The sequence below is a fragment of the Linepithema humile genome, chromosome 4 (genome assembly GCF_040581485.1).
Source record: "Linepithema humile isolate Giens D197 chromosome 4, Lhum_UNIL_v1.0, whole genome shotgun sequence".
NCBI classification, from domain to species: Eukaryota; Metazoa; Arthropoda; class Insecta; order Hymenoptera; family Formicidae; genus Linepithema; species Linepithema humile.
Window position 1 is genome coordinate 19,592,819 of NC_090131.1, and position 20,237 is coordinate 19,613,055.

Genomic DNA, 20,237 nt, shown 5'->3' on the forward strand with positions numbered 1-20,237 from the left:
TGACGTCGGGGTGTCCACCACGTGCGTCGCGATGCGTCTTTACAAGAATATGCGAAGAATAATTTTCGCGTACAAGTTATATTGAGCGACGATCAATTTGAAGATAAACAAACAACCGTAACAAATTTTTAATTAGTCGATTTATCGGATTTTAAAAACTAAAGTGATTTACTCACTTAGTCGATGTTAAATCTCTAGTTGATGTTCTGTCGCCGTTGTTTATCCTGTCGTCGCTTCAAACACACACTGGCACTAATCATTACGATACGACCGATCATTTCATATGACACTCCCGAATTTTATTAACGCGAGTTACAACCGAAACACTCTAATCATAATAAGCGCGAAGTTATTTTGCCTATTAAACAATTTGACACCGCGACAATATTTAATGAAGCAGCATTACTAGCCGTAAAATGACAAACGCGAATATCATCGGAAGAACTAACTGTCATCACTTGTCTTTATCATCACATTCTCCGATAAGGCATTTTACACTTGATACACGATTTCATAACCACACGCTACATTCTCAAATAAATAACGCGAAATATGACTATTGCCCGTTAAAGAATTGGAAAGACGACAATTATGTATCAATGCTCGACGAAGATTCAGCGAATTACATCCGATTCGCTATATGTATACCGAAAGAGTTAGGTTAGGTCAAGTCGTACGCGCACTGATTCACTGCATAAGACTATTTCTCGAGATTTGACACTGCTGACACTACTAAATTATCGATACTACCAACATTCCCAACCTTGTTCCAACAGCGTCGGCAGTGCCAACACTGCCGGTAGTGCCAACAGTGCCGAGATTGAAAGAATTCTAACGAGGCAATTTCATACCGACGCTATCTTGCATATTCGACTAACAATTTTCGACACGACGCGATGAATGCGACTGGCTTTCGAATACCGAAAAGCTGGTCAATTGCGATCGTACGCGATATTTAATACTCTACAATGATTGCCCGTCGCTAAATTCAATGCTACCGACGCTTCTGAGATATGTTTTAGAAGTATGAAAAACGAAGCTACAGACGCTCGAGAAACGGCGAGATATAGCGGAACGCGATAGTAATCTATTTACAAGTATCGAAGAAGTAGCAATTGCACAACCGAACGCGTTTTAACATTCCACGACGACTGTCCACTAGATACTAATGTTTACGTACGAAGTTCAAGAATTTCAAACGGGAAAAAAAGCACACGAAACGCGGAACAACTCTCGCGTATATCTAATCGCTTCGCCGTCGTTTTGTGAACTGATCTTAGTCGCGGAGTAGATCTCATGACGTCACGCTCATCACATGACACAGTTCCGTGATATACAGATTTTCAAAAATGCACCGCGAATTATTCTTATATTGTCAAGCTATTTAATTTTTTTTTATAATTATATTTGAAATGTGATAAGCTCAACATATAACATTATCACTTAAAAAATATATATGCTAATCTTAGATGAATAATTGGATTAAAAAAGTCAACAAAAATTATTAATTATCGCTTCTTAATTTACAACTGAATTAATAACTAGAATATCAATATTCTGTTAAAAAATATATCTAATTTTTATAGAATATTAAGATAAAATGAAAAATAATAATAAAAGATAATATGAGAAATAGCTAATTTGCTCTGAAAATTCCCTAAAGAACTTTGACATATTCTGTACAATCTCACTGTCCTTATGAGAAGAACTATAGATGAAGCAATAAATCTGCTTGGAAACCGCTTGACGTGCAATTCCCGATATAATTCCGGATACATCCGGCTTTCGTACCACCGCGCTCCCCATCGTCTCATTACTTTCTTCCGCACAAGAAACAATATTCTTCCGCTACCGGCCATTATTTGCATTGAGTAGACGTTTAAACGTGCCGGTAGAAAAATGGTGGAAGAAGGAGGAAAAGGGATAGGGCAAGAGAGGGCGGAAGCATTAGTGGTATTGCCATACTATTACTCGCGCCCCTTCTAATAGCTCGCCCATTAAAGATAATGAACGTAAATTATGCGTAACGGACCGCAGTTAAAAAGGTCACTTATATCTACCGTAAAGGCAGAGCCATTCTAAATTGGCTGTAGTGCTCGCGCTACGTGACAATATACGACATTTCCATTAATATATGCAAATAAATTAGAAATTGCAAACTGCAATATTTATAGCTACACGTAGAACAACATGTCAGGAAAGTCTTTCGGTTTTTTCGTTGAATCCATTTTTTTGTAAAAGAAAAATTCTGAAAAAATCAAATTGCAATACTCTTGCTTTTTAATATTCGAGATTCAACATTTCTCAATAATTAAACTTTAAATTAAAATTCTAAAAAGTACCGTCCACTTATAAATACAAGCAATTAATAAACCGTTGTATATCTATCATAATTCGATTTTCTCATCTGGTGGAGATTAATAAAGCGCATGTGAGTAATTAAGTTGAATTGCCGTGATCAAACATGAAAGTATTCATTCATTTACTAATTAATTCATGCTTTTCAAATTTGTCGAAAAATTGGAGTTTTGTGACATATCTTTCTTTTTGCAAGATAATTACTCGAAATAAACAAATATTTATTATCAAAGAAAAGTAATAAGCATATTATAAGCACATTGATACATATTCTAATATATCATAAGCAATGCTACTAACAATACGCATCCTAAAACATTTTGCATTTTGCATTATGCAAATCCATTATTGCTCGCTCACGGTTTTCAATGAGCTTCCGATTATTGCGAGACAGGGAGGAGGAAGTAGAAATGAGGTCGCTCACGGATAAAATATTTTTTCCACGATTCATTAGCCGCGAGGCAAATTCGTGCTCGCGTCCTTGTACGTCATTTCGAACGAGTCAACTTTGCGCCGAGTCGGCCCGCAACCAACGGTTCGCGGATTAAAACGGATTTCCACGACTTTGCAAGATAGCATCGAACGACCTCTCGATTCCACTACTACTTCACTTCCGATCGTCTTCCGATTTTCTCCAAAGGATGCAAAAAAGGTTAAACGCGATAAGATCGCCGGAATTTCATCCTTCGTCGGTATTGCGCGCGCCCGTTCACTCTCCTTTACATCCCTTCGCACAATCCTCTTTATCTCCTCCACCGTCGGTCCTTGATTCCCTCCCTGTACTTCCGCTATCTAATGTTTATGGACGAGAAAGCCGATCGCTCCTTAAGCGCGTCTCTCGAGATTTATTTCCGTCGTCAGGTTGCGCCCCGAGTTGGGTTCGCCGAGCGATAACGACGGGCTTTACAAAACGATCGAGACGATCCGTTACGGCAGCGCGGCCGACTGCTCCACGACGGCAACTCGATGCACTCAATGTATAGTCGAGTGCATTAATTTACTCGCCGAAGGCGAACCGAATGTGGGCGTACAATAATTCGTCTGCACTGGGTCATTTAACCCTTTCAGAGGCAAGTCTCCATTCACAAAACAAAAAATTCAAATTCGTAAATTATTTTAAAGTAATTAGAAACGATTTAATTTAATTAATAAATTGCACATTCCTCATTTAGCATTATAAATAATGACTTTGAGGATAGTGAGCTTCACGAAAAAATTTAACGAATGCATCTGCATCCACGCCATTGTGTTACAAAAAAATTCGATCATATATCGTTGCATCGTGTTGCAGCGTTTTCCGACGTATACGCCTACGCGAAATTCGAGATCGAACATTTTCAATCCTAAAACTCGATTTTATCTGAGAGATCGAGCGAGATACACTGCATCATCAACGGATACAACGAACCGCATGTTTGCCGTTACGAATGATTGCATTGTGATTTCGCGAGATTGCAAAATCGCGATTCTGAAAACGCATCGCTCTCTGGGCGAAACACTACTGGACGAACAAGATAGTCTCGTTGGCGACCTCCATTTAACCGGGCTCGGTAAGAAAGTTGGATAGCTTGGCGTGGCGAGCGTGCGAGCAAATAACAAACGAGAGGAGACGCAGTGGAGTGCGCGCGCGCGGACCGTAATTAAAACCGGCTGCTGTTTACCCGGGGGTAATGAAGGGGCAAACACACAGTTTGTCTCTGTTACTGGGATATCTGCCGCCGCCACCGCCACCGCCGCCGTCGCCGCAGCAGCCATCGCTATCCATGTTTAGACGATACCGCGGGAGCAGCGCGGATCACCGTCTGCATCCGCCGTCGTTCGCCACAACGGACTTAGCCACGGCAATTCAGGCGCGACTTCCCGACTCCGTCCGTCGGGACCGTAACGTTTTCGGAAAACTTTGCAGCCGCTGCAACTACTTGGAGCTAACGCTTTAATCCTTTGCACCTACTGTTTTGGGCATACACATACCTTCGCATCGTCGACAAGATATGATTGTTCGCTTTTCGCACGGTTGTATCCACATCTCAAGTTATTGAGCTTGTCAGATATATAAACACATTGGAACAATGTAATAAATTAAGCGAAAAAATTAATTCATTAGGCTGATTTTGCCATTCGTGTTTTGAGTGTCTACTCAAATGTTGGAAAAAAAATTCTCTGAGAATTCTTTTTTTCAAACGAAAAAACTCCTTAAGAATTTGAAGTTTTCCAAGCAGTAGATACTTTTAATATATTTTTGACCGCATTCTGTAATATGCGTTATCAAATACCATTAGAATGAAAGATCGACAAACTCTTAATTCGCTCGGTCACGCTTGTAACTAGTTTTCTATAATTTAAAATTTTTCCATTGTTATAAAAAAATATCGAGAAGTTGTGAGGCTACCTAATATCCTGGGAATAAAAGTTTAAGTAATAAATTAATAACAGATAATACATTAACACACGCATATGTACGTAATCAATAAACATAAATGAGCGAAGGTTTAAAAATAACTTTCCATAGATTGAATAGAAACGTAAAATACATAGAATTTTTCCAAATGTAAATGCTGATTTTTATCTGTGTCGTTGTGCGATTTTTATGAGTGGCTAATTGCCGCATCGATTTTTGCTTAAGATTCAAATCCGAACGTTTATGCGTGTCTGGCGTTAAAGCCGTGAAGGTGGACAAGCACGTAAGCGTATGTATACGTATATACATACACATATATACATATGTGTGTTTGTGTGTCTACATATATATGCGAGAGAAGGGCTGTATCCTCCGAACCGAACGAAATAAGCTAGATCCACCTGATCCCTTATTCCCCGCCCAAAGAGATTGATATCGGCCGAAAGGGATAATGTTATTTTTGCTCGGCGCGGTTCGCATCCCCTAACGAGGCGAGGGTCGCTCTCCTGCAAGCAGCGAGCGACGCGATAAATCTTCCATCGCCGATCCTATCCACTCTCTCTGCATCGCCTTTAATCCCCCTGTAAATGCTAGTGATCGACGAAATGCAGGATAATCATAAACGAACGATGCGTGCGGGTGAGTACATATAAAAGGCTCGAATTGACACACCAGGAATATTCATCGAATGTATCCATCCAATTCATGATGTATAAATCAATATATAAAGTTATAACGCACATTCATGTAAAAAATAATAAAAATAAAAGTAATGTGTATTTAAAAATTAATCACGTGACAATTGTGCATTAAATAATAATTACGTTTAAAGAATATTTCAAACTTCACTTCTTTTCACTTTTACGATTCTAGGATTACAAAATTTTTAAATTTAAATTTGATATTGAATTTTATTGTATAATTTAATTTTTTTTCTTTTTTACTCCATTACTTTCAATTGAGAAAAATACGATTATAGGAAATAAAGAAAATTTACAATAATACAGCACACCATATGTAAAGTGCGAATTCAATGACACAGTTGGAAATTAGCTGATTACCAAATTAATAGTCGTCATGTTCGCGGTAAAACGTCGTTAACGTTCTACGTTAACATACGTATATGCACACTGATGAGCAACGACGTGTGCGACTACAATGTGTGCGAGACGGAATTCGAGCGGCCGCAGAGCCAAGTTCGACGGCTCTAACCGAGAGCCGAAGTTGGCTTCAAGCGAGACAATTGGACGACGGCCATCGTCTTGAGCGACAGCGCAGATGCGGCAAAAATATTCACAATTACGTCCCGCTTAACGCCGTCGCCGCGTGAATAATAGACATCCCCCGTCTCTCTTCGATCCCGCGCCATGTCCTGGTCCCCGTTTCGCTATTACGTCGCTTTTTCGCTCGTTCGGTCGCGGGGCTTTTTCTAGGAAATTCAGTCGCGCTAGAAATTGGCACAAGGTTCCACGCGTCGACCATCTTACCGGTGATGCTCGCCATACGAATTTTTCTATTTTCGCACATTAACGCACCGAGACCGACCGACCGAGCGACCGCCATTCTGGAGCAAAGTTCACCACGTGTAACGCCGGTTTTTGCAACGTGCACAGCCGCCTGCGTAATTAATGCACTTTTTGCGTAATGTTCAATTTGCATCTTATGGTAAAAGTTATGCATAATATAATTTAAAACTACATATTTTATGTTTTGGCAAGGTGTGATCTGACGAGTAAAAACATAGGAATCTATTAAATAAACTGGAATATGATTGTAACAAAGATAGACTGCACGCTCATATCTGCATAATGATAAATATGCAAATAAGAGCAAAGAATGCAAACTTAAATAAATTAGTATCTCGAAACCTGTATGTATAATGCGAAAATTATAACGTAACATATAGTTTAAAATAGTATTTATTCTTAGCTAATTTCGCAATTACGTCCCGCTTAACGCAATCATTTCTTGCACAGATGTTCTCATAACGTCAGAGTTTCCGACGAGCATGGAAATATATTTTGTCATCTATATCATACAACTTGCATACGTTTGCATGTACACAAGCTGTTTGCGATCCTAGAAAAGAAAAATACGACACGGTCAAGCCCGAAGCAAACAGCAATTCCACGTTCAATCCGGCCAATCCGCAACGACGTATCGTCGTCGCGGGCGCTATTCGGTCAGGGATACGGCGAAATTTCGCGGCAAACCCATTATCAAGAAACGTTCGTTTTAAAATATACCGGTAGCGTGTGTAGGATTTGCAATTCCGACAAGGAGAAACCGCGGAGCTTGCTATTCATCCGAAAGAGCCGGGCAATCGCGAGCGCTCGCGGCAAGCGCGCGAGTTGCATAAATACTCTCACAGACGAAGCGCGGCACGAACCAGTGCAGCTATAGTCATAGTCGACGGATGATCGTACGTGACTCCGTATCCGGCGATCGTTAAGCTGCGCCCTGTATCGGTCGTTACTTCCGATCGAGCGAAGCGACAAATCATCACAGACGACGGCAGTTAGCAAGCGATTTATGTCGCGCGATCCGTTCGCAAGAATTTTATTAACGGTCGATGACACCGTTGCATTAACACTGATAAGATTCTGCCAAGCGGCCGTAATTACGTAATTAGCAAATATCACGTGGACAGCTAAAGCAATATGTATAATCAAAGTTGCGCGGGAAAAAAACCGGCATTTTTAAAATGACACTATTTCAAATAAGAAGTATTCTAAATTTTAAAAAGTTATGAATTGAATAAGTTTGGCTATATAATAGTCAATTAAAATAATATAAAAATAAAAAAATTAGAGATAAATTTGTTAACTTCTCTCTTGAACCTTTAATTCTTTCCTGCAGAACTAAAAGTTTAATAATGAACCAAAATTTGGAGTCGGCCGTATCCATTTCTATGTATTAGATTTCTTGAGACGGATAACAAAACCTCTTCAGAGCCGCGTCGAGATCTCGTTGCGAGTTTTAATGAACGAGCATATCCCCTCGAGCGGAATATACCCACCCTTAAAACCAGGATACCCTCCATACTTAGCGAGCATAATTCTTTTTCGTGACCCCTCTTCATTCTGTCACGAAAGCCATGTTCGAACGTGAACTCCGCTTGTCCACCTGTTATCGCGCTCCTTTTCACGACATTTATCCCTCTCTTTCTCGCATCAAAACGTCCAAAATTGGACGGGAGCCAACGACAGCCGACCACCGTTCCAAAATGAGTATCCTTCTCTTCTTTATCTTTTCTCCAGCCCGTATCCACCCATCAATTTATCCGTCCACCTCGTTCTTCGCTCTCTCTTCTTCCGCTTCCCGCACGACTTCCGTTAGCACGATACGAATATAGTCAACCGCGAATAAATGATTGCTTACCCATTTTGTTGGGTGTGTTTTATTATTTACCATCAATAATAATTTGACCAACGCGCGAGAATAAAAGTAAAATCCTCTCTCGCTGTGCATCTAGCCTTGCGAAAGTACACATTTTCTGACGTTATTATCAAAGATGCACTATGGTTTGCAGACTCTGCGACATTAAGTTCCTTTTAGTCATTCCTTCCATTTTCCTTGCAAAGTAAAAGAAAAGAAACTTGTCGAAGTCTGAACTATGTCTTAAAGTAGAAAATAGAAGAGAAAAAGTTTGTGCATAAAGAAAAAGAGAATCAATAATTTATTTTGTGCATAAAAACTTGTAAAAAATAAAAATAACTTTAGATTTCACAAATTTTTGCAAGTAACTGTAATTTATTTTATACAATGCTCTTGATACTAGCATTGAACGTTCGACGTTTGACGCAAATTTAAACAAACAAAAACACATGGAAATATCATCGTCGCCGAGATAGCGTCAATATGTAGAAATATGCGTTTTCGGCGTATGATAAAAGCCCGATGCAAATTTAAGGTATTGCGGTGTGGTTGTGATTTTTTTCTCTTTTTCCTTCAAAAGCCGCAGGACCGTGTTGAAATTTACACAACACGTTTTAGCGGTGAATATCGATCGATCGCTATCCGGGATCGCCTTTGGAGAGCTTTTATACGATATTTTATTTCCGATAGAGAATGTAATACCGAACTACTAACGAGGGTCGGCGACATCGAGCGAAGCGTGTTTCGGTTGCAGGTCGAACAACCGAAACCAATAATTGGTGAACACAACATCGAAAGAGCCCAACCGTGTATCGAGCGTATTACGCGGAAAAATAAAGGGGGTAAGCTAACAACCACCTATTGTTCCGGCCAGAGTATTATTCGCACGATGTTATTATCGCTTAATATGCCTGAATATTAGTAATATTAAAATTTTAGCGTAACATTTTTTTCGATCTTTTCCACACGTTCATACCCATAATATTATACGAAAATATGAAATTTGTATGTGTAGAAAATATATAAATAATAATTCTCCAACTTAAAGTAAATTTTCGATAGCCAAGAAAATAGTAGGACAATAATTTCGAAACATACGGCAACATACGTGGAGGAACGAAGAGACATCGTATCTTCTTGGAAAATTTACTTTAGAAAATACGCAGATAGTCGAATACCGGCGGTCCGCGAGATAGGCAAGACGCCGATGTATTTCAATAAAGTTCGGTATGCATTCCGAAATCGACAAGCGGTTTATGCGCCTTCAGCGAATAGCACGCGATGCGATAGAATACGTATATCGATGCACGCAACGCGCCAGTTTCCGTTTCCCAGACTGGCTGCGTGCGAATGCGCCCGCTCCGTCCGTTCGATCCAACCGCGCCGACATGAAATTCGCGCAGAGTGCCGCGAGAAAAATAGCGTCCGGGAGTAAGATATTCTCGCGACTCGCAGCCGCGGAAAATGGAATTTTCGGCGCGTCAAACACGCTCGCTTCTCGCGAAATAGCAAATCTAAAGCACTATGCGGGGCCTCCCAACGCTGTGCAGAATGCATAGATGAGAGAAAATGATATTCTGTATTTTCCCGGAAATATAGCTCCGACCCTTCAGTTATCGAAGGTTCATTCGTAAGTCCTCGATTTTTATGCAGGGTTTCCGGAAAACTATAAATATACCTATCTTTATACCTATACATCTAATTTAAAGATCGCAATTCTGCTGTTATATAATATAATTTTCTTTCCATCGAAAACGCGATATTATATTTTAAATGTTTGATATTTTTAGCCTTTCACTTCTGCCACTTCTCGATTTACGATATTTCTCTCCCTGTTTTTCCTTCAAGCACACAAATTTTGATCCGTGAGCAATTTCCGACAGCCTGCTCGACACCTGTTTTTTATCGTTCGTCGCGCTTTACAACGTCGTAGCGAGATTTTGCTGCCAGTTTGGGTGATAAATAAAAAGCATCGCCACGAAAATGCTTCTGTCGCGGTCTTAGAATTCGATGTACATAACATAGATACTGCCTAGATCATAGCATCGATTTTATGCTTCAACAGACGAATCACACTCAACTAGAATAAATAAATAAAGTTATGGTATATTAAACAAAATATCATCAAGTTTGCTTGCGTCCATACAATATTGATTAATTATTGGCAATTATATGTTGCGTGCAATTACAACAAAATATCATATTGACGACGGTAAAAGAGCAAAATGGCAAAATTAATTTAGGAGAATATTCGAGTTGCTATTAAAAAAATCTCAATTTTCATTGCTTCCAATATGTATCATTAGTTGTATATTTATGAGTTACATCAAAATACACGTCCGACCGAAATCATAACGTACGCTATGATGCACACACATGACGTTTCGACGTACGCACGCAACGGGAAGAATCCGGTATTATGGTACATACAGAGAATGTAATCGGATAAACAGTACCCTTCCATTATTATTGCAAAATCAATAAAACAGCCTCAATGCATTATTACTATTATAACATTCGACAAATCGCATTAACGTTCAACGTTGCATACAAAGCAAAACAGACTCGTGGATCTCGCATTGTTCGCCGAGATCTAAAAGAATGACAGCAATTACATTCTTTCTCTCTACAATATGTTACGCGTACGGTTAAAACTCCAAGTACAAATTTACCAATACTTTGACAACAGTGCGAAAACGGTTGGAAAGAAAACCATATTTCGCACTCGGCAATTTCTAAGGTTTAGTCATAAACATATACGAGATTCCCCCTCTTGAAATAAATTTCTATCTTCAAATACCATATTTTCGTAATATTACACATATATAGATTGTGTTATCAATGTCTCGACGAAAAAAAACTTGTATTCAATTTGGGTAAACTTAAGCCATAACAAGAACTGCTCTTTAACGCAGTATGTATTAATGTTATCAATTTTACGTTGAAAATAAATTATATGTTTGCAAAAAATATATTATTATAAATGCAATATTGGAAAAAATTTATTGTATTAAAATAAGTGTAAATATCATTTCTTACTTCATATTGAGCTTCTATCATCAAAGGCGTTATTAATTAAATTTAGAAAAAGGCTTCAATTAGTAAACCAATCTAGTTTTGCATTTTACAAAAATGGAAAAGAAACGAGAATGCTTCTTCGTAAACATTTTTGCGGAAAAGGATCGGATCTTTTCCCATATGCGGAGACTGCATTCGACTGCGAATGTTCGACGGGATTAGTCGATGGTAAAAACTGGTGGAGGATTGCGGCACGACGCGACGGTGTGTTAGCCGTGTTTCCGCGGCACAAAGATGGAACAGACCGTCGCCGCGGCTTCTCGCGAGCAGCTTCGCCTCGACAAGTAACACTCACGCGGGCGCGTAACAGCCGCTCTAGATAGCACCTGTTACCCTTACTCCCGCATTACCGACCCTTCGCCCCGCCACCCCGTTTCCATTCGGCAACACCCTAACTACTCGCGCACCGTCGCTTTTACATATGATCCCCCAACCCACTGTTGTACTCTGTATGGCCCACCCGTGATCGCGAGGGAGCACGAAATTTCGACGTTTAAACCGGCGAGCGCTGCGATTCCGGCGAGACGCGCACGTGCGTGGAGTATTCATTTAGGAATATTGTCCCCATAAGCGAAAGTAAAGCACACGGCGCCTTCAGTTCTCTTATCGTTACTGACGGCGTATGTCCCGATCTCGTTAAGCAAACGTGTACTCCGTGATTAAAGTTGCGTGAGGCGGAATATTCCGCAACGCTGCAGGTAATCTCGTTAGTAAGAAATATTGAGTCACAGTTGCTAAGTAAAGTAAATACAGCTGTATCCATTCAATAAAGATCTTGGAAGCGTTAAAGATAACGAAGATTCTGGAAAAATTACATACAAAAAGGAATGTTAGAAGTGTAGATAAAGACTTAATTGGCTAACTAATGTTTATTAAAAGTTCAGTTTTTACCGATAATTCTGAAACACCTTTTATACAAAGAGAGGTGAATATTCTTTACAACAACTTTTTTATGTACAGCGTAACGTAACTAAAAATCGCTATTTTCTAAAAGGCAAATTTAAACGATTACGCAGCACCTGAAGCGAATGAGAAGCTCTATCGAGATGTCGAACGCGATATGACATCGCTAATGCAAAATGCTTCGCGATAACCTTAAGAACCAGAGTGTCGTAAAAATTCCAAGAATCGCGCTTGTTACAAAAGTGGGCCAAAAGACCTACGTTGAAGAGCGTTATTTTTATAGATCCCTTCTATCATCCCTTCTCGTTCACGTTTCACCCCTCACACGTGAGTTTCGCACGTAACTCGAGGCAGGATGTATAACCCCTAACTTCTCTCTCTCTATACCGTGGGTATAAACGAAATTACCAAGCCTCGCTCATACCGCCGTTCCTCGATGCGCTCGCACGAGAGAAGCACGTTGAAAATTAGTTCTTTGTATCTTCCTGAATTATATCGAGCTTATCAGCCAGCCGCCCAAGCGAACCGATAGCGTAGACGCACCAGTGAATAATCGTTCAAGGAACTTTGTGAGATAATTCAATCCCTTTGGCACGTGAAATTATAAATTCACATCACATATTTATCTTTCAGCGATCATTTAAAGTGTAAAATTAAATTCACTATTGATAAAAGAAGATTTTATATAGCAGAATTACTATTACGTAAATAACTGATTACTTTATAATTAATGATAATACAAAATTGATAGCAACATATTCTCAATTTTGGAAAGCGCATTATTTTATAAAAATAAACATACATTTGATCTTATCAAATCGATTACGCATTACGTTCATATTGTAGCGATAAGCATTTCACGCGCGCTTTTACTGTGAATATTCGCGGAAATCAGACGAGTAGAGGCATTTGGGAAATATTATAATCCATAATCAATGTGCAAACCTAGAAAATAGTTACACAATGTATTGGACGTAAGGCAAACGTGCGCATGCAATTTTTAAACGGAAAATAAACATTCGCAAAAACAATCACAGTAGTAATTGGGCAAAATTAAAATGATTGCCAAACCGTGTCTCGCACATGCGACGTAACGCGGTTATTGTTTCACGCGGGGCAAACTTTGCAAATTAAATTTAAATCGCAGAGCTTTTGCCGTCCCTCGCGGCGCAAGAGAAATTCATATCACCGAGCGCGATATACACGAGCCTCACTGTCGGATTTTCTCCGACCTCTCGGCGAATCACGAGTCTCTCAAGCGTCATCCATGCGAGCATTTAACGAAACGCTTTCGTGTACCGCAAGCGTTCGCCAAACGTCAAAATTTTTCCGCGGCTTCTGTACGTCAGAAAGAAGCGCTCTGTCGCAATATCTGAAATATATTCACTAACTATTTCTACGAGAGTACGAAAAGTCTCGCATCGCGCGCATTGCTTCCACCGTTCGACGAAAGAAAAGCGACGCGAAACTCGTCGAGATGCACACGCTCCAGAGACACGCAATTTTCGATCTCGAGTGTCGAGAGTGGCAGTCTTCTCTTTCTTCCTCGCGTGCCGAGGGCACGATATCTTTCAATTTCCCGGTGATGCGTATGAAGCATGGGGCTTTACGAGGATTCGAGGGTGCCAACGCGGCAAATCGATATGCGACCTCGAACCTCGGGCTCGGCAAGCGAACCCAAGCTAGGTAATCGTAGAGAAAGAGACAGAAAAGACAGATGGCGAAAAGGAGCAGAAAGAGAAGGAGAAAAGCTTTATACTTGTGTTGGGAAAAAAAAAAGATTTTGCTTAGAATCCGTGAAAATGGCGGAACAGGTAGATATACGCAAATACGCGCCCGCTCGCATCGAAGAGAAGCAAGCGTACAAAAGCGACGGAAGGGCGCGCGGTGAATGCGGAATTTTCCGCGGATTAGTCGGATAAACGAAAAGTGTCAGATTTTTCGCCACGCCGCGAAGTACGCCATTCCCCCGTTTATATTTCCTTTATTTCACTGTGCCGCCTGACGCGTCGGTGGTAGAGAAAAAAAAATAAAATCGCGTGCGGGAAACGGGAATACGCGTTCGATATCCCGCGAGTTAACACAAAGCGAATATTAGCAAATCCGTAACGTGTTTTCGCACAGGAAAAATCCGGAAAAATTTATTGCAAAATTCTGCGATGGAGCCATTGTGATAATTAGAAGTAAAAGATTCAAGTTTTTAAATTTTTTAGGTAGTTTTCGCGAAAAATATATTTTAAAAAATAAATTGTTTGCCACACGCTCGAGCGCGCGAAAAGGTCGTGGACGGCAAAACCGCACGGGTCGTAGTAAACAGTTCGAGAAAAACAAGTAATAACTCTTCCGAAAATAAATCATTTCCGATCGGTGGTGGTTCGCCGCTCAATTGCTTTCCGTATTCCACTGTGAACGCGATGTGGAATACATTTATTCATAATTATAAATGCGGTCCCTTTCATAATGACGTAACAAACGATCTCTAAGGCGATACACTTAATATCCATAGTAAAAATTATTGATATCGTGTGTGTATGCGTATGCGCGAAAGGCGGATGAGGAAGAGGGAGGAAAGAACATAATCCGCGCGTATGGATAGCAGCAAGGATAGTGACGATAAAGGGATCAGACTGATTTTTACGAGCAGTAGACGCTCTTTTGTATGAGACAGTGGGGGCCCAGCATACAGTCGACCTTAGGTTTCCACGGAGCAGAAACCGCGAACAGCGACCACCATCCCTGCCCTTCCCCTCGCGCTGTCGACGGACTCGCTCGATAACGGCAATCGCCATTGCAGTCGGCGGATAACGCCGCGGCATCGGGATCCGCTTAAAAGAGACCGCTGGGAAATATCGCGCAGTTTAATGACGTCGTGCGCGATGATTTTTACGAAAGAGAGAAAGAGAGAGAGAGAGAGAGAGAGAGAGAGAGAGAGAGAGAGAGAGAGAGAGAGAGAGAGAGAGAGAGAGAGAGACCGTGTATCGATTGAACCGCATAATCTAGTTGCAAAAAAATCAAAATGTAGAGTTTCTCGTAAAATTAATAACTTGTGTGAATTCATAATAAAATAATCACAAATATTATCTATTTTATTAGAATTATACTTAATGACAACTATTTATTGTCTGTTTCAAGCGTTGAATTCTTTTTCTTCGAAAAAATTTGACGTAAAAACAAACACTTTTCTACCCGACGCTCCAGACTAATCCCATAGCGTAAGTCATGCTACTCACGAGCCACACCTTATTAATCGCGATATATCAGCGCTATCATCCCGGCAGAACGGACACATAAATTTTTACTATTAAACGAAATCACGGATATCAAGGAAACCGGGTCTGAAACCCGACCCGGCCGCTCTCTTCTCATTCAGTTCTGGCATAAATCGCCCCCTTTCCACGAAGAGAACGGCCGAACTTCGATCTTGGTCGTGCGCGGCTGCTGCGAGTGCGGACGGGAAAAGAAATCACCTTTCCCGAAAGTGGAGAAAGAAAGAGGCAACGGGTCTGGAGGAGTGAGTGGAGGTGGTTCGGACGCATTATCGGGGGAAAAGCGGCGCGAGTTCACTCGCATACTTTCGGCTGACTGCAAATAAAGGCTCGCTCTTGCGCGCGTTATCTCGGGCGTATAATCTAAAGCGGCCCGTAAAATCGTCTATACGAATCCCGGGGCGCGGCCAACGCCATCGGAGAAAACGAAGATCGGTGCAAAGGTGAATACGTGTTTGGTGTGGTTATGCTCCCCGCTCCCCAAGTGCAACACGCTTCCGACAAATGTGGCGAGACTCGTATTCACAAGAAAGATGCGTTCAGGCGTACTCGCGATTGCATAAAGGGCCATGATAATAGTATTTCCGGGCAGGAACACAAAATCTTCCCTTTAAACCGCGTGCTTTAGAGACACGTGCAATAGCGATAATATTCAAGTTGTTAAAGATGCTAATAAAGTTCGCATCATGTCATAATAGCAATGTAATAGAGACAATCTATTACTGATTAAATCACTATTCTCACGTAGGACGACATTTCACCGAAAGGTCAACTCAAAATTCACGAGGAAATCTGTTATTGAAATTAAGGTCCTAACCTGCCAGACATGTATATGGCATATAAAATATTGGATGAATATCCCAGAGTAATGTGCTGAATGATTTAAGTGTTTCCCTCTTGACACTCATATCTCGATATGAGTTTTTTAAGAAGGTATTCTACTCCAGAATCTTGAGAGAATCGATCTTTCTTTCGGACATTTTTTAAGTGTTTTTAAAAAAACTTTTCCGAGATATTTTGGACATAGAAAAATAATTAACATACGGACATTTATTTTAATTTGAAATAATACATATAATAGTTTTCTTTAAAAAAAAAATTTCCAAAACAAATCACTTTTTTACGCTGTAGAAGAGAAGCGCTTTAACACTTGTGCAAATAAAATAATTTATGTACGCGACTATACATTTATAAAATTCACTTCAGAATGCGATAAAAATTAATGTATGTTCTTCTAAATTTTCTTCATTGTGACGTGCATGCAGCGTGCACAAATGCATCGCAAGGATGGTAAAAGATAAAAACGTGAGAGAGGAAAGATGCGAAGGTACATATAGCAAGGACATGTTCAGACCGGACGCCATCGTTGCGCTTTATTGTACGTGTGCCTGGCGCATATGCGACGCGCGTCGACTAGTATTCGGGCCACGTAGAAAACCTCTTCTACTTAACTATCCATTAAATACGACCGCTATTCGCCGCGTGGCACCGGCGCCGTTCTAGCGGCACACCAAAATCCAGTGTAATCTAGGGAAAATATCACGGCCGATAAAAAGTGGAGCGTATCGATCGATATTCGTATGCGAGCAAGAGGATGGAATAATATTCGTTGGAATTCAGGACGAGATATTGTCACGTGTCGAGTTTTATAACCTCTTATTGCCGTGTAAATTATAAATTGTCTTCTTTTCTAATTAATTCGTCTACGTAATCTCACGCGAAATATTTCTCCTTTCTTTATCAAGAAGAAAATTTCCAGATAAGAAAATAATATGCATTTTGAAGCAGATGAGAAGATACACTGATACACGTAAAAGGCACAGACGCAACGAAAAACAGCGGGCGTCGCGCGCGCTATTTCGAGATAAATTCATTCAAATTAATTGCTTTCCCCTGGCCATCCCCCTCCCGGCCACGCCGGTCGCGTCGTTTCCATTTTGTTCCGCCTCTCGAATAAATAATTTCGTTAATGTGTAATTTAGATAAGCGCACGCGCCGCGGAAGCCTTTTAAATTGTATTGCGTGTCGCGCTTGTTCGTGCCGAATTTATCAAAATTAATTAATTTCCTATGAATATGTAACGCGGCGCATTGTAAACAAGCGCAGGATGCACCCTTCTGTCGGACGCATTTAATCAATAGCGTCCCGCATTAAGCGTGTCAATTATCAATGAGGTACCCCGGCAACTATTTCAGGACTACCCGAGGCGATTAATTATCAGTCAAAGCGCGGTTTCCGTAACGTGAAATTGGCCCGGTTGCATACAGTTAATGCGGCACGACCAAACGGCAGGCGATCTATTAGTTTTCTGAATCGGGATGACCGAGAGAGGCTGGTGCGGATCGCCTCTTTGATCTACGATCTGCAAGAATTATAAGAATTACCGTCTGAGGTACGAAATTACGAGTAGACGGGTATCGATGTCGATGACAAATTAGCCGCCCTCCCGTCGATTAAACGACCCTTCTCCTACCTCGACGCAAATTGCCTCGTTAATCTGGTATTAAATCGCGGTAATAAACGATGGCGATTCTTTTTTCCAGTTCACCCGAAAGAGAGTCGTATTTTTACAAGATAATAGGCACCCTCCGCTGGAATTCTCCATGCGCTTATGATGGATGCACGAGAAGACGTGTCTTTGTCAGCATTGAGCGTCAGTAATAAAACAAAATTCTACGACGAGTAAAAATACCTATAAGTGTAAGACACTAATGACTACTGCCGCGGTACAGAAAGAATCATTGTTAATTAAATACTTATAACGCAAAAAAAAATATAAAATCCAAAAAATACAAAATTAAAGCGTATCTGAAGACGATTTATATTTCAGAAACGAAACAGCAGATTTCGTCGTCATTCATTATGCACAAAGATAGCACGTGAGTGAAGGGGCTCTTCGTTACCCATTAGTGCTTCGTTTCAAAGCGCGAGCTTTTAATGCCTAGCAACGTAAATCATTAAGCAATATAATTAACCGATCGTTGGCCATCGGAAACGCGGAGAGAAAAAAATATGTTTTATACGCGTATAATATCCATCTCATCTTTCTGTTCAATTAACGACGCATTGGAAAAAAAGCGCACAATGAAAGCCAGCCTGCCGGGTCAATCTATCTTTTTGACATCCGCACGAGTGCCCCTTCCTCGCGGGGCAGATTTTCCTTTTCTCTCTCGAGAAGCGCGCGCGCGCGCGAGACCAACGAGAATCGATCGATATGACCGTCCGCATCTGGGTCGCGACTTTTTCTCTAATTACTTGCGGCTTTGAGGGCGGCTGTAGCATCCACCAGTACGTCGATGCAACTCTCCCTCGCGCATCTCCCTCTCTCTCTCTCCTTCCACTCCCGTTTTTAAAAGACACCGCGATTCGAAGTCGCGCTACAGCGCAACTGCCATGGCATAATCTTCGTCAAAATCAAAGCTCAAAGGTCGAAGGTTCTCTCCGTGCCGCCGCCATAAGACGGAAGCTTATTAGTCGGCTGATTAATTATCGTTCAGCCGGCAGACTCGCTCAGGGGGACGTGAGTGTCGTAAAGCGTCGTCTTCCGACGGCCAGCGCCGGCTTCTTTGAACGGAGCGAGTGAATATACATATACCGAGCGAGGTAATACCAACGCGAACTTTCTTGCGCGATTAACTTCCCTCGAAAATCCGACGGAAAGTCCCACGCGACGGAGGCACTTTGCGGAAATGTCTTTCGAGAAAATCCGCGTTCGCTGACGACGACGACGTTGCCGAAGACGCGGAAGCGGTAAAAGAGAAAAGAGAGAGAACGCGGGAAACGCGAACTTCACTCGCAAACATTTCCTCTTGATGAACAGACTAAACGTGCTTTTTTTATTGTCCTTTTTAGCCGCGTTAATTGCATCCGTTCTTTGAAGTCAAGTTTGCGAATGGTCGCGCGTAATCATTTACGGTCGGGGAAAGGGGAAAAAGGAGGAACGCGAGGCAAGTGATACGAGTAAGAACGACAAGAGACAAAGAGAATCAAGATAGGCGAAAGGCGGAAGAGCGAAAAACCGACGACCGAGAGGAAATGGAGCGCGACGAAAGAGGAAGAGATGGTATAAAGTTACCGATTGGACATAGAGCGCGACACAGGAGGAGATAGCGACGTGTATTGGCACAATCAGTCCGCGGCACGTTACTACTCGTCGAATTGATTGCAACGTAAGTTATTTGCGCTTTGCTCGCGTGCCTATTCGTCGGCCGCGATGATATAAGATGAGGGAAGTTTTGCGATAATAAAGCGGAACTTGGACCGTGAATCCGACGAAATTAGCGCGTCTTCTCATCTCCATGCTGGCATGATCGACAGACGTGATCAGAGTTTCGTCAAACCGTAGCGAATAATAATTGCAGTTGGAAATGGCGGAACCGCTCGAATCGAACGGAATTACGAGATACGGCGCGAGCAAATCTCTCCTTGGTATTTTTGTAACAATAACGGCACGCACGCGCGCCGGTCTGCACCGTGATTGAAAAAATTGTATCCGGATAAAACAAAAACACATCGCGAAAATAAAACGCGGAGCGCAGGAGCTGAAATAAAATTGTTATGATGCGCGACAACTGGAAAACACGTCGACCGTTCGATTCGTTATGGCAGGATCGATCCATTAGCACGGTTTATTATTTAAACAAAAAAACACTCCATCATATTTTTCCTCTATACATACGTCGTGACCGGCGATGATGATTTTCAGATAAATTATTTTTTTAAGAACAAACGAGGGTGGTTACGATCTGTCTCTCCCGCGCAATTTTACTTTGTCACAGAGGAAGTATATTATATTATATATATATATATATATATATATATATATATATATATATATATATATAGCAACGTATCAG

At 41.1% G+C, this 20,237-nt stretch overlaps 1 protein-coding gene across 7 annotated transcripts in view; it reads right to left on the bottom strand.

Moving 5' to 3' along the window:
• The window catches only part of LOC105672654 (zinc finger protein 541), a 403,799-nt gene that overhangs the window by 343,604 nt on the left and 39,958 nt on the right, over window positions 1–20,237 (bottom strand). The window contains exon 1 of one of the 7 annotated variants that reach the window (XM_067354495.1): window positions 177–1,562. The exons of the other annotated variants lie outside the window; for them this stretch is intronic. The gene's annotated coding sequence lies outside the window, so the exon portion shown is untranslated. Of the gene's footprint in view, window positions 1–176; window positions 1,563–20,237 lie in introns of those variants that run through there. 7 annotated transcript variants of the gene reach the window in all.